The sequence below is a fragment of the Euleptes europaea genome, chromosome 1, assembly GCF_029931775.1.
Source record: "Euleptes europaea isolate rEulEur1 chromosome 1, rEulEur1.hap1, whole genome shotgun sequence".
Taxonomy (NCBI): Eukaryota; Metazoa; Chordata; class Lepidosauria; order Squamata; family Sphaerodactylidae; genus Euleptes; species Euleptes europaea.
The window spans coordinates 34,050,578-34,067,058 of NC_079312.1; the positions used below are offsets into that span (position 1 = coordinate 34,050,578).

A 16,481-nucleotide genomic window follows, 5' to 3' on the forward strand; every position below is an offset into this window, starting at 1 on the left:
GCTACTGGGTAGGATACAATCAACCACACCCTGAACGTAACACTCTGGGTTCTATGTTACGATGCTCAGCAGAGTCCTCGTAATTTGGCACCACTGAAAAACCACAACATTCCTTAGAATGTGAAAGATGCCACTTCTTAATATTGTTTCCAGTATTGCTATTAACACTCAGTAACCAAATGTTGATTTTCTATCATTCCTACACGTTTAGAACTATCCACCTATATATCTGTCTTATAGAATCATAGAGTTGGAAGGGTACACCAGGGTCATCTAGTCCAACCACCTGCACAATGCAGGAAATTCACAACTACCTACCTCCTACCCACCCTGAGTGACCCCTACTCCATGCCCAGAAGATGGCCAAGATGCCCTTCCTCTCATGATGTGCCTAAGGTCATAGAATCAGCATTGCCTACAGATGGCCATCTAGCCTCTGCTTAGAAACCTCCAGGGAAGGAGAGCTTACCACCTCCCGAGGAAGCCTAATGTCTAGCCTTATTCCTAATGTCTAGACGGAAACTCTTTTCATTTAATTTCAATGCATTGCTTCTGGTCCAACTACAGGTTGAGTATCCATTATCCAGACTGCTTGGGACCAGAAGTGGTCTGTATTTCGGATCTTTCTGTCCAATGGAATATTTTGGAATTTTTGCATATACATAATGAGATAGCTTGGGGATGGAACCAAAATTCCTTTATGTTTTACATACACTTTATACACACAGCCTGAATGAAATTTTAAACAATATTTTTATTAATTTTGTGTACATTGAACCATCAGAAAGCAAAGGGGTAACTATCTCACCAGAATACCTGTATCCACTGTTAAACATGAACAACAAAAAACAAACTACCAACGGTAGGTTTTCAGTCTCCACCTATGATGCAGTGTACACTGTATTTTACTTTTTTAGGTAAGAGGAAATATTGAAAGCAGGCAGCATGGATCTGCCTCCATGCCAGCTCGAAGGGTCTGGTTTTCTGATCAGCCTGGATATCGGCTGTCCAGAAAAGGGATATTCTACCTATATGTGCTAATCCTCCCCAAAAGTAGGGCTGCCAGCTTCCAGGTGGTGGCTGGAGATTTCCCGCTAATACAACTGATCTCCAGCCGATAGAGGTCAATTCACCAGGAGAAAATGGCTGCTTTGGCAATTGGACTCTATGGCATTGAAGTCCCTCCCCAAACCCCTCCCTCCTCAGGTTCCACCCCAAAAACCTCCTGCCAGTGGTGAAGAGGGACCCGGCAACCCTACCCAAAAGCCAGTTTTGGTAATCTAGGTGGGCCCTAAAACAAGAGAGATGCTAAAGGCAGCTGATTGTGGGAGTCAATGTAGGAAGTCAGGTTAAGAACGTGAATTTGCTTCCCAGTTCATAGGTCACGTGTGAATATTCGGCTGGGCAAGGAGGAGATGGTTTCAAGAACACCTTCAAACCATGGAAGGAACTACACTGCCATTTTGGTAAGTAATGTGAACACACGAACACTTCATTGGGTGTGTGTTTTTATAAAGCACAGCATTCAAAATGACCACTCTCCATAACCAAAGCATGATACTGCTGCCATACTTTCTTTCTGGACAGTGGCAATTGACTTTGTTCATTAAATCTCCCCTATCACAGGGATAGCCTACATGGGTAATAAGATTCCAATGCAGTAGAAGGTATTGGGGGGACGGGGACTATGATGAAGAGATGCTTAGATAGCTCAAATCCAAGACTCAAATCCAACACACACACACACCCCAAAAAAACTCAGATGCACAGCAATAGTATCCATCGAACACTGATCACAGTACTGAATGTGAAATGGGTGAAATTGCTGCATACCTACCTGTTACTGCCTGCTTTAATCACTGGCTGTGAGCCACCGTGAGCACAGAATATAAAACAAGTTCCCTCAAACGTTCTCAGTGCTATGCCACACAGATAAATGAGGCACTATTGTATAAACAGAATGAAAAATGACTACATGGGAACGCAACATCCCTGATGTAGCAGGAAGTGCCGAAGCCTGAAACATACAGATAGGCAGAATCCCCCTCCCCACACTTTATACCACTGAAACGTTCTGGGTATAAAGAAGTACAAGATGTGCTTGCATTGCATCAACAAACTGAATCTTAACCATTTGTTCCACCCTTTCTTCCAATTTCTATCCTGAAGGATTATTCCTGGGCACCCTAGCAAGGATGGCCAATTCTCCTAAGGTGGCACAATGTTTTAAGTTCTCTGTACTGCAGAGCCTGGCCAAATAAACTTGCTCTAATATTGTTTAATTTCTTCTCTTTCCCCTCTACCCCAGTCCCCAATGCAATGAGAAAAACCTCTGGGCTGAAAGGAAAAGCATGAAATATTGCTTTCAAGATTCCTGAAGGAATGTAGTTACGGTGATGAAAATCTGTTTTCCTCCAAATAATTGTATGTTTGAAGTCTATTTCGGATTCCACACACACACATACACTCACGCACAGGATTTCTGCCACCCCACACACACGTATATATTGCACTTGCTTTCATACTGCAGACAAAGTCCCATTGACAGCTATCAGTGTGTGTGTGTGTGTTAAGTGCCATCAATGGCAACCCTATGAATCAATGTCCTCCAAAGTGTCCTATCCTTAACCGCCTTGCTCAGATCTTGCAAATTGAGGGCCGTGGCTTCCTTTATAGTATGAATCCATCTCTTGTTGGGTCTTCCTCTTTTCCTGCTGCCTTGAACTTTTCCTAGCATATAGCTCTTATGTAGCATCCTTCTCCATTGCTGAGACAATGAATAGTGCACCATATTTTTTAAAACAAAAAACAAACAAACAAAAAAGATCTCATTAAAAAACAGCCTTAAAAAACCACACTTGATACATTTGAATTGTCCATGTTCTCCTGAACATCCTTTAAAGCAAGCGCTACATTTTCTAGTCTGGAAAGAGAGACTCTCCACACTCAACTTTGGCATCTTAGACATCTGTACCAAGCTATTGAGACATCCAGAAAATATTATCTCTCACCAAAGGAGAAAAGGAGGGACTAGCAAAGTAGTGACAACTTATAATGAGGAAATGATTGTGTGTGTAAAGTGCCGTCTAGTCGCAACTGACTTATGGCGACCCCTTATGGAGTTTTCAAGGCAAGAGACTAACAAAGATAGTTTGCCAGTGCCTTCTTCTGCATAGCAACCCTGGTATTCCTTTTTTTAAAAATATTTTATTGGATTTTGTAGGATACAAAAGGAAAGAGGGAAGGGGGAAGGGGATATAGCATCCGTCTGCAATAGACAAACATTCTTTTTGGTCATTAATATATATTTCAGATACATAGCTGAACCCTGGTATTCCTTAGTAGTCTCCCACCCAAATACTAACCAGGGCTGACCCTACATGATCAAGAGCCGAATGAAAGCCATGATACATAAGAGCTGCTAAGGCCAACAAAAGAGCTTCCAGTATAAACTGCTTTACAGGATCAGAGAGTAGCCATGTTTGTCTGCCGTAGAATAGCGAGATTCTGACATATCTGACAAAGGCACCTTTGACCTTGAAAGCTCATATCCCAAAAATCTTGCCGGTCTCTAAAGTGCAACTGGACTTGAATCTAACTTATAGGAGCAACAGAAAGAGTTTGCTTGACCCAGCTGACACGAAATAAAGGCAAAAAGAAAAGTGGTCAGGGTACTTTCTAAGGCTTTCTTTAAGCAAGGGAAAGAGCATCTTAAAGACAAACAAAATTTCTGGCAGGGTATGAGCTTTTGTGAGTCACAACTCACTTCTTCAGCAAGGGGGCGGCAACTCCAGCACCATGAAGAGTGTGCGATTTCTTTACTGGCAGCAATTAAAGGAACATTGAGTTGGATCTTACACCTCCCTTCTGCTAAGTAAGGTGTCTTGCTCTAGAACAAAAGAGAGTTATGGGACCCAACACAATTATGCAATACCATGACACAAGGCTGCATATGGGTCTGGGTTTTACCATTCCAATGCAAGGTAAACAAAATGAAAAATTCAACCTAATTTATCCAGCTGTCTTTTTTCCCCTTTTGTTCATCTGTGGTGTCACTCTTGCTAAAATTGTAGCCAAACGGTTCCCATTTCCTGGACTGGCTGCATGGCAACCCCCGGAGCTATGTGTCGCCACCGTTCCAGACTTGCGGCAAGCCCCAAACGCTATGGAAAGGGCTCCCGCATCACCCCGCGAAACAGGCATGAAGGAACCACGGGCAGGATGGCCCTCCAAGTGAACCAGAGGGAATCCATTTTCCTGTGACCCTGTTCGAGTATCCAGTAGAAGCCATTTCACAAGGAACAACCAGACACTTAGCCAGCACCCACCCAGTCATCTGCATGATTAACGAACCATCGGAAGCCTCCCTGATATCAACAACGAAAGATCGCCCCTCCAGCATTGCGAAAGATCGCCCCTCCAGGACGCGACCATTCGCGCCTGTGTCTCCTGTCAAATAAGCCCATTAACGATCGTCTCCTGTCCCTCCCGGAATTGAGCAAGGCCATCGATTTTAGTGAGCCTGTCTCAATTGCCCCCCTGCCCCACCTTAGCAGCCGACCATCAATGCTTTTATCCACCTTTGTTTGCAAAGGGAACCACGAGGGGGTAAGCCTATCATCCCCCACCCCAAAATGAGTATAACTGGGGTCGCTCTCAGCCATAAGCTATCTTCCTTTCCCCCTCTCATACTTGCTGTTACTCTGTTGGTGTGGGTTTTGCGCAGCCCAGCCACGATACCCTCCCGTCTCGCTGGCCAAGCCCCGGGAATCACTTGCCCCCGTTTTTCTTGCATTTTAGCCGCATGGAGCCCTGGACGCCCTCTACTGGATCAGGTGTAGTATTGCCCCTCTTCAAAGGGAAACTGCCACATTGGCGAACGTCTCTATTCTACTACCTTTATTTCTTAGGCTCTGTGTGTGTGTTTTGCAAGAATCTGTTTTGTTTGTGTGTGGACATATAATCAAGTAAACACCTTTTTAATTTTAATTCAAGTGCTTCCGCCTTATTCTTTGAACCTCGGAATGGACTCCCGTAAACACAGGCTTAGATCCTGCGGTTATGCCCAGTGCCGGTTATTGATTTGCTAATTCCCCCATGTAAATATTCATAACTGAGCAATTTGGCTAACACAGAGCCACAGTCCATACCAATCTTGTAAAGGAGGTGGTGTCATTACAGGGTTCCAATTAATAGCAATGCATGTTTTTGCAAAAGTTACTAACCAAAGTTCAGCTCCCAAGATAGTGTCCTTCCAGTATCACAAGAGAACTGTGGGTTAGATCCTTCCAGCTTCTTCTGCCGGTGCAAGAGAAAGTAAGGGCAATCTTACCCAATTTCCCTGCTCAGCACACCTGCCTCTCAGCCGGTCTCATGTGGTTCCCACCCCACAACACCCAGGAAGGTCTTTCCAAGTGGTTAGAAGTGTCCCCTCCTCCCTGCTACACCAATGGAAAAGCTAGTAGGATCCAACCCTACATCTGAATGATAAGGAATATCACAGCCTAGTATCTCCTGAATTATTTCTAAAATTTGTTTTCCCCTTGATATACATCCAAATATCAGCAGAGATGCACATCTGGTACATTACATGGGTAATGACACTCAAGTTGTAAATTATGCATACATTTGAGTCATAAGGAGTCAAATATGAACAAAACTGTATCACATAAAAAAATCTTGCCTATTAGGATATCTTGAATTCCTAGTCATATTCTTCCAAATATTTATCCCAGTATCAACTTCCTGTTTCTATTTGTAACTTAAGCTCCTGGTATCCAATTTCAATGGTAGCTAATACACTTTTCCGAGTAAGCTTTTGCCTTCTCGGATGTATAAGGAATGGATTACGTCTAAGGTTTCTCCTCAAAGCCCATGGATTTCAGTCAACTCTCTCACAGACCCCTTCCCCACTATTAACAGGGCAGAATTTAAGGCAATAGAGTTGAGGAACAATAGCAGATCTAGAAGCTATTGTGGTTCTGGATAACAGAGGAAGCTATACAAATTGTGCTGGGGACAAAACAGTAACAAGAGGTAATGAAGAAAAGGAATTTACTCTTAACAGCAAATGCCAGATGACTGCAATAATAAGAGATTAGTATGCAGCAAGTACAACACACACAAAACTTCAGTTTTTGAAGACACAAAGCCTTCAGGAATGTTTCTCTTAACTACTCAACACATAGCTATGTATCAGTAATAATGCATTATCAATGGTTTCTAGAGAGACAGTGTAGTGAACCACACCTTGAAAAAAAACCTTTAAAAATGCAGCTTGGAATCACACCTGTGAAATTCATTCAGAGCCAAGTGCCACTTGGAAACTGATTGCGATGCCCTCTCTTTCCCCAAACAACAGATAACTTTTTTAAAAAAACAAACAGCCTTTACAGGGTAATTTTACTCCAGAGGAGAGAGAACAGAAATCTATTTACCATATATAAAATACGGTACAGCCCAGAGAAGGGCCCTCATAGAAATTATTTTCTTAATTGTGGGTACTGTTCTTCTGGTTTCTCCTAGAAAGTAGCATACTGAAGATCTGCGCACATGGCTAGGTCCTTCAGACACCCAGATCACATACCATTTCAGGTTTTAGAGCTCAAAATTAGAATAATAGAATCATAGAGTTGGGAGGGGCCGTGCAGGCCATCTAGTCCAACCCCCTGCTTAATGCAGGATCAGCCTAGAGCATCCCTGATGTTTGTCCAGCCTCTGCATAAAGATTGCCAGTGAGAGGGAGCTCACCACCTCCCTAGGTAGCTGATTCCACTGCTGAACAACTCTTACTGTAGAAAAGTTTTCCTAATATCCAGCCGGTACCTTTCTGTCCACAATTTAAACCCATTAGTGCTGAACTGGATTCTGTAACTGGCCAGAAGCCAATGAAGATGCTATAAGACTGGTATTATATCATCAGAAAGTCGGTCCCTGTTTTTGTAACTGTTCAAGTTTGTTTACACCTTTATAGGATGAGCAGATACCACAGGGTTGCGGAATAATAATAACAGTAACCACAACTACAAGAACAAGAAGAACAACAACAAAATGGAAAAGGGGAAGCTTTTATTTATACCCCACCCTCCCCCGGCCAGGCCAGGCTCAGGGCAGCTACCAACTCAATCAAACATAAACAGCACTTTCTTAAAATGCATAATACAATCGAATACAATTAAAACACTCTAAAACATAATACAACCCTAGCACATGATTCCATGACTCTAGCTTCAGCGCCCACTTTCCCATGTAGGGAGCATTGATAGGATGATTTTTACAAATTATTATTACAGATCTTATTACATATCTCAGGGAGGGGAGCAATGGACCCAAGACATATGGGGGAAGGAAGTAAGGAAAGGAAAGGGGAGGAGAGGGGAAGGGGAAGGGGAGGCACTCTGATGGTACTGTTGTTGTCCTCTGCCATAGGCCTACCCATTCAGGATGCACTACATTCACAGCAATATCAATCCATACTCCAAATCCCACATTGCTGATACACCCTACTATGGCCACATCGTACTTGCTGAGCCAAAATATCATTTCATCTGTTCTGCCCTTATTGATGGGCAAAATCTGAGAGGGCCCAACGATTAACGCTGATGTCCCTCATCTCGGTTTGCAGCCAAGCTGTTCTCTTGATCAATCAATCACACTTTACAGCTTTGCTATTATTGTGTTATTAACACCATCTGGGAAACATAATTGGCAATCAATTCACAGTCTGATCTATTGTGGCCAGAAGTTCCCGTGTGTTCCCAGCTCCTCTACAGAGTCTGTGGATAGAAATACTTTTCAGAAGTAGCTTAGCAGAAGTAGCTGCTAAGCCACTTCGAAAAAAAGAAGAAAAGGAGCTCTAGTCTCGCCTCCTGCAGGATCCTCTCCCTCTTTCAAATGTCACATCCCACTCCTTGAGGAATGCCTTATACTTCGAGTCCTTCACCACGAGGGCTCACCCCACCATTTGAGAAACAGAAACATGGTAACACCAGTCTAGCAGAGGAGTCAGACCTTTGGTTTCCATTTGAAAGAAGTGAATATGAAAATAGGTCAAGGAACTGTGCTAACAACAAGGTTCCTGAGCCTGTTTGGACAAAGTACCGTGACTATTTATTTACTTGCTTCACTTACCGTCTGCCTTTCTTACAAACAGATTAATTTGCGTACAATCCATACAGATGTGCCAATGGCCTGCATGCAAAACTAGGATATTTTTCTTCGTAGAACAGCAGATCCCAAAGACATGCCATAAACTGCTTTTTGAAGGTCAGGATAATTTCAGAATGATTTGCTGAATGACAGGGGTGGTTCAAATATGCCTGAAAGCCTTCTGGCCCCCCAGGACTACTCATCTGACTCTGATTGTACCCACACCATATAAGATGTGGATGCCTTATAGATAGGGTTGCCGGCCTCCAGGTGGTGGCTGGATATCTCCCGCTATTACAACTGATCTCCAGGTGGCAGAGATCAGTTCCCCTGGAGAAAATGGCCGCCTTGGCAATTGGACGCTATGGCATTGAAGTCCCTCCCCTCTCCAAACCCCGCTCTCCTTAGGCTCCACCCCCCCCAAAATCTCCAGATATTTCCCAACCCAGAGCTGGCAACCCTACTTATAGAAATTTGCACTTCTTCCCCCTTTAGAAACACACTCAACATGTTACAGTCTGTTCCTTTTCCTTCCCTGCTTTATTCCACCTACAGACAGCTTTCCTATATATATACACACACAAACTTCTCAAAAATCAATTTCGTACACCAAAAAATGCAAACATGCTCAGAAATACATTACGTTCAACTCCCAGATCAAACTATAACATGGCTTTGTTTCTCATCTATTACATAAATCTGTTGTTTAACCAATGTTTACAACAATTGATCACAGTGGTTTTCAATTGATGACACTGCAAGACTAACAATTTACATATCACTGCATAATGGAACAATTTCGGAATCTGCCATTTATGTTATATGCCGCTTTAATTACCACCATTTCCAGTTTCAACATTTACATCTTTGGGAAACGATGGCAAGAAACTTAAAGCAAAAAGATGGTTCCTGAACCACAATATGGAATAATGGAATAATTTATCAACACATTTTTTTGTAAAAGGGCAGATCTCCCATGCGCCATATTTTATTTGAATTCTTCAGAATCTGCAAGTTTTGCCATTTTTAACCAAGATACACATCACAGACCAGTGCTGCTTCTGTGCCATGTAGGGTTGTGAGGTCCCTTTTAGCCATTAGCGGGAGGTTTTGCGGGCGGAGCCTGAGGAGGGCGGGGTTCGGGGAAGGGAGGGACTTCAATGCCATAGAGTACAATGGCCAAAGCGGCCATTTTATTCAGGTAAACTGATTTCTATCAGCTGTAGATCAGTTGTAATAGTGGGAGATCTCCAGCTAGTATAAAAGGTATATAGAATGTTAAGAGAAATAAATCTAGAGCAAGAAAGGATTAAACTGGTAATGATAAACTGGATGAGAGATTTAGGTTACAACATTAACTTAGAAGTATGGGAAACATAATGGAAAAGAGAATTTAAATTCACAATCTCTAGTGAAGTAAGAGAGAACATGTACAAAATGTTTTATAGATGGTACATCACACCGGTGATGGTAAGCAAGATGAAAGCAGGAAAGACAGATTTATGTTGGAAGTGTGGAACTGAAAGGGGAACCTTTATGCACGCTTGGTGGTTCTGTAAAAAGATCAAAACATTCTGGAGAAAGGTAGTTATAGAAACTAATAATTTGATTAATACTAAAGTAAAGCTTGATCCGGCCTTTTGTTTATTGGGGATAGTAATGGATAAAATGAACAAAAGTGATAGAGTCATATGTCAATACAGTTTTGCGGCAGCAAGAAATACAATAGCAAAATCCTGGAAACTAGTAAATAAACCTGCAAAGACTGGAGAGAGAAACTATGGTACTATGTGCGAATGGCCAAACTAACAGATTCCCTTCATGGGAAAGATATGGAAGAATTTAAAAAGTCTTGGTCAAAGGCCTTTGCATATTGGGATAAAATTGGCAAAGATGAATTTTACTAATTTTGTGAATGGGTTGTAGATATAATCTTTATGGAATAGCAGTATGGTAAATTGTTGTAATTTTAACCTGTTAAAACACTTCTCTGGAAGTTCTGCACGGTGGGGGGTAGACACGGGGGGTACATTACTGGTGGGTATTATAGAACTAAATATGGATTTATTCTTTACTTGATTTAATTAACATAATTCAATTTTTAATTGTACTTCTATACTTAATACTATGTACTCTAAACCTGTTTCTTTTATTTCTAAAATAATAAAAGATTTATTTAAAAAAAAAAGGTACAGGTAATTCCTGACCCATGGGGTGACATCACATCACAACGTTTCCTAGGCAGACTTTGTGTATGGGGTGGCTTGCCAGTGCCTTCCCCAGTCATCTCCCTTTTACCCCCAGGCAGCTGGGTACTCATTTTACCGACCTCAGAAGGATGGAAGGCTAAGTCAACCTTGAGCCGGATACCAGAAACCAACTTCCGTTGGGATTGAACTCAGGTCGTGAGCAGAGCTTGGACTGCAGTACTGCAGCTTACCACTCTGCGCCACGGGGCTAATACCTACCTACCCACACACACACACACCACACACGTATATATATACACATATATGCATGTGTGTGTGTGTGTGTGTGTTTAGTGCCGTCAAGTCGCTTCTGACTCATGGCGACCCTATGAATGAAAGTCCTCCAAAATGTCCTGTCTTCGACAGCCCCGCTCAGATCCTGCAAATTCAAGGCCGTGGCTTCCTTTATTGAGTCAATCCATCTCTTGTTGGGTCTTCCTCTTTTCCTGCTGCCCTCAACGTTTCCTAGCATGACTGTCTTTTCCAGTGACTCTTGTCGTCTCATGACGTGACCAAAATATGATAGTCTCAGTTTAGTCATTTTAGCTTCTAGGGTCAGTTCAGGCTTGATTTGATCTATAACCCACTGATTTGTTTTTTTGTTTTTTGGCAGTCCACGGAATCCGTAACACTCTCCTCCAACACCACATTTCAAAGGAATCTATTTACTTCCTATCAGCTTTCTTCACTGTTCAGCTTTCACACCCATACATAGTAATAGGGAATATGATGGAATGAATTAATCTAGCCTTGGTGGCCAGTGACACATCCTTACACTTCAAAATATTTTCTAGCTCCTTCATGGCTGCCCTTCCCAGTCTCAATCTCCTTCTGATTTCTTGGCTGCAGTCTCCCTTTTGGTTGATGGTGGAGCCAAGGAATAGAAAGTCTTGAACAATTTCAATTTCCTCACTTGTTCAGGGGCGGTTCTGATTATCACTTTTTTTGCATTTAATTATGTTCTCAATCAAGTACCTTTATTGGCATAAAAATTTAATTATGTTTTCCCTATCATTGTCATTGATCTTGTATACATGTTGTAGTGTACATTCACGTCCCTCCATTCTAGATTTTTCATGGTCATTGCTGCTGTGATTTTTGCCTTGCTTTCCTTGTACAGCACGTTTTTTATAGTTTGCTGCCTTTCAGTACCTGGAGGATGGCAACCCTGGTGCCAGGTCTATTTGATTTTTTATGTGGCTGTGCATTCCTCCTCCCAGACCACAAATCCAACCATTTGTTTGGAGGCAAGGAGAGAGGGTATTAATAGCAGGGCTACTCCCTCCACCCATCTCTTATTATACACATGGATGATTAGGAATTTTTAAAATCCATGTTCATTTCAAAAATTTCATCAATTCAATTATAAATATTGATTTAGGTGCATTTTCTGGAAAATTTACAATTAGATTTCCCCCCAAAAAAAGTATTTAGTGCCCTAAATAGAGAACAATCTGATCTAGCATGTGTATTTTTACTTCTGTCTAGTTAACAGATTAAATGCATGTTAATATTACATTCCAGTAGTAACAAATATTGAAATAGAGTATTTGATTATGAAAAAAACAAACACGCTGTGGTTTAAATGTTGTATTCAAACCCATTTGAAGCTTTACGTGGCAATTATTTTTATTGGCATAAAACCTGTAAAATTGTAAAGACAATATAGCATGTGCTTCCCTTAAAATGTTTACATTTAAGGGAAGGAAAAATAAAGTAGCTGAAACCTGTTGACACACAGTTTCAGCACACCAAAAAAAGTACATGATATACCACGAATATGTCAAATATTTCAACAGGATTTTACTCTCATCCACAGAGGTCACCAAGATACCTCATCACTTGTATTACTCGTTTGTTGTATATCAGAGTGGTGATTACAATAGCCCTTCTACCATGTAGAAGGATACACAAAATCCACAGAGTTCCCAAGAAATCCTTTTTCCAGGGTTGGAAGAGACTGTTAGGGTAGCAAAGAAAAGCCTCTACTACCACAGTTGACTGGATGCAAGTCATTTTTTTACATCGGACACTTGCTCTTTATGATACATTACGGACAGTTGACTTGGTTATGGAAGATCTATATGCAGCAGCTGTTTGTAGTATTATAAACCCATTTCTGTCTGCCTCCTTTATATCAGAAATCTTTCTTGCATTCCTATAGGGAACCTTGGCTGGGAGCTTGTCCTAAAGCACAGATTGGGCTAACTTTGCTGGATCCATGGAATAGGGCAAATTAGGGCTTCTGTCAGCAATGCTGATTCTATTACCTTAGGGAGAGAATGAGAGGGAGGGCAGGAAGGTTTGCATCAGTGTCCGGCTCTGGTGGCCCTTTCTTGCACGCCCAGGGGAGTTCCAATCTCCACTTTGGGGTCAGGAAGCAATTTTTCCTCCAGGCCAGATTGGCCAGGGATCCTGGAGGGCTTTTTTGCCATCTTCTGGGCATGAAGTAGGGGTCACTGGGGGTGTGTGGGGAGAGGTAGTTGTGAATTTCGTGTATTGTTCAGGGGGTTGGACTAGATGACCCTGGTGGACCCCTTCCAACTCTATGATTCTATGATTCTATTCTATGATTCTACTAGCCAGTCAATTCAAATCTAAGATGCTCTGCCTGTGATGGTAACTACAAAAACAGGGCAATAAACATTCAGGATAATTTGTTGGTAACCGATATTCACAAAACATCATTAAGCTATAAGCAGCCATTAGAAATGAAGGGACTCTGGCTAATGCAGGCGTAGACTTAATGAGATAATTATTTTTAGTTCACAGAAGTTAAGCCAACACAGTCCTAACTCTGCACATTAACAGTCAGATATTATCCAAGCAGCACCCCTTAAGTAAATGCCCAGGACACTTATGAAAACGAAGCACACCGACTGTTTGGAACAGCAAATGCATTAAGACGAGTAGTGACCTGCATCAGAGAAATTTGGCTGTAATTGACCAAGAAAAGCTTTTTATATCACATGGGGCATCTCTGTATGGAGTTGTTGCTGCTACTCTGTTTCTTAACTACAACGGGGCTTTCTCAGCCTTACACACAGTGCTATTTGCCAGTCACCGCTCTGCTGATATCCTTCCAACGTTTCCCTGTGTTTTTTTTCAGACCACCTTTCCACTGATGTTTCTAGAAGGAAAGCACCTGAAGCGTTTTTTGTTTGTTTGCGGAGCCTGCATTTTTGTGTGCTTTTAAAGGCCCTTTCCATGCCCCACTTCCTGGATGTTTTTCCCTCCTGAGCTGCTGCCATTTTCCCTGGCAGCAGCCACCATTTTTCAAAAATAGCGTCTAGCAGATGACCATAAACTGAGGGAAGGTGCTTTTTTTTTTTTTAGCGAGGGAGGGTCTTGTCTTACAGTAAAATGATATGCTTAGCTAGTAAAGATCCTTTCTTCGCTTTAATGGACTAGCTGCATGACTGTTCAGGAAACTCACCTGCACGCTGCCTGCTAGCAGACACACTAGGTTAGAGCAGGGGGAGTAGTGAGTTACCAGGTTACCAAGCGTGAGTGGGGCTTCATACTTGTCTCTCTCTTTCACTCACACACAAACACGGTTTCTGATTCTCTGGAGGATCAGCGCCCCCCCCCCGAGTGGCTAAAAATGGGAGGGGTAGGGTTGCCAACCTCCAGGTAATAGCTGGAGATCTCCTGCTATTACAACTGATCTCCAGTCAATATAGATCAGTTCCCCTGGAGAAAATGGCCACTTTGGTAATCGCACTCTATGACATTGAACACATGACGCTGCCATATACTGCCGTATACCCTTGGTCCATCAAAGTCAGTACTGTCTACTCGGACCGGCAGCGGCTCTCCAGGGTGTCAGGCAGAGAAAGGTCTTTCACATAACCTACTTGCCTAGTCCCTTTAACTGGAGATGCCGGGGATTGAACCTGGGACCTTCTGAGTGCCAAGCAGATGCTCTACCACTGAGCCACAGCCCCTCTCCTCACCAAACCCCGCCCTTTTCAGGCCCTGCCCCAAAAACCTCCCGCCGGTGGTGAAGAGGGACCTGGCAACCCTAGGGAGGGGGGAAGTAAGACAGTGGTGGCTATTGGAAAACTCATTTCCAAACTGAGGGGCTGGAGAGAAGGGGCTCGGAAGGTGAGTTGAGAGAGAGGTTTTTGTGTGTGAATGAAAGAGGTTAGCATGGAGCCGCATCCTTCTCCCCCTCCCACTTTAATGGGAGATCCCACTAAATCCAGACATGTTTGCTTGTTTTTTGTTGAGCGGGGGGACTGGCCCATTTAAGAATGCAGCATCAGATCTAGAAAAGGCAGAACTCCCTGTAGCTCTGAGAACACTGCCTCCTGTTATGCTGCTGTGTCAATATAGTGCATGTGCCAAAGGGAAAAAAAGGGGGTGGCATGGTGCCATCTCAGTGGTGACAAAGGGGACGACCAAACAACTATGTGATCCTTCACTGGAGGGCCTGCAAAGGAAAACCCAACACACAGACTCAGAAAAAGGGGAGGAAACACACAGTCCATCTTCAAGTACTTGAAGAGCTGTCATTTAGAGGATGGTGCCAAGTTGTTTTCTGTTGCCAGAGAAGGTCGGACGGTCGGACCAGAACCAATGGGTTGAAATTAAATCAAAAGAGTTTCCATCTAGACATTAGGAAGAACTTTCTAACAGAGCAGTTCCTCAGCGGAACAGACTTCCTCGGGAGGTGGTAAGCGCTCCTTCTCTGGAGGTTTTTAAGAAGAGGCTAGATGGCCATCTGTCAGCAATGCTGATTCTATGACCTTAGGCAGATCATGAGAGGGAGGGCATCTTGGCCATCTTCTGGACATGGAGTAGGGGTCACTGGGGGTGTGGGGGGGGAGGTACTTGTGAATTTCCTGCATAGTGCAGGGGGTTGGACTAGATGATCCTGGTTGTCCCAACTCTGTGATTCTATGATTCTGTGAGGAAGCTCATTCGAGGGATCACTTCGTCTGAAAGTGCACCGGCAACAGAGAAAACCCTAAACTGCGATTTCGTGCAGATATGCCCTTACATATAATTTAGGAAAGCAAAGCTAGTCACCTGGCTTACAAGGAAGAAACCGTTCAGTCATAAGATGTAGAATATATTGCACACATACACACACATACACATATATAACCCTCTGCAGAGCCATTCGCTGGCTGGTATTTCCTATCTCAATAAATTAAATACAGTCAGATTAAAATGCCATTCAGCACCCCATTCTAGCTGTCTTATTTTGCTGGCTGGCTTTATTCGGCTATTGACCAAAAGCAATGCCACTCCACGAGCAGGCTCCTTTGTTCTGCATTCTTTATCATTCATCTTAACAAACACTGCTGCCCTGCTAGGAACAAAGCGCATGTCAGCGATCACAACAAAATTCGGCCTTCTTCAGCACATCACGGGCTTTCTTTACACCTTCCCCTCTAATGAGAGATTGGCATTTTGTGCAAGGCGGGACAACCGGCTGGTTAAAGAAGTTGTCCTGTCAGCTCTATCGTTAATCCAAGTGCTTAAACCCCCGAATAAAAGAAAAATCAATGTTGTGCGGCAATGTTTGTCAATGCAATGTAATAAATACACTTACTTTTACAGAGTATTCTCAGCGGATTTCACTCCTTTGCGATGCTTCAAGGCTACAAAGGGATAAGAGAGAGAAAAGAGGAAGCATTGAGCTGCCTGCCAATAGAAAAAATAACTTTTTCTGTATACATCAGTACCCATGTTTTAACTTATGTCACAGCAGTAGCTGCTGAAGAAACCCAGAAGGAGCTGAACTCTTTTTTTGATTTTTTTGCTGAACACACATAGCCACGCACAAAAAAGAAAACCCCACCATTCACCACCACATGGGGAGGCCACTACTGAAGATGTAATATCAACACAGCAATATCTGCAAAACAGAATATCTATCTTGGGGTCATCAAGCAACGTTTCTATGAACTTAGAGGTGTCAGTTCTCCACACAGCAGCCATCATCGATATAATTCTCAATGTGGCCCAATCTGTGGATAATTAAATCTGGAGATGGGAGTCATGGATAGTGCGAGGCAGGGCTCCCCCCAAGGTCCTTCTCTGGCCCTTCCACACTCCCTGCTGCACTCCAGC

The 16,481-nt window shown here is 42.9% G+C and overlaps 1 protein-coding gene across 2 annotated transcripts in view; it reads right to left on the reverse strand.

Moving 5' to 3' along the window:
* Positions 1-16,009, reverse strand: part of FHIT (fragile histidine triad diadenosine triphosphatase) — a 1,210,431-nt gene extending 1,194,422 nt beyond the window's left edge. For both annotated transcript variants that reach the window (XM_056858181.1, XM_056858174.1), the window contains exon 1: positions 15,961-16,009. The gene's annotated coding sequence lies outside the window, so the exon portion shown is untranslated. The remainder of the gene's footprint in view (positions 1-15,960) is intronic.
* Between the last annotated feature and the right edge of the window lie 472 nt (positions 16,010-16,481).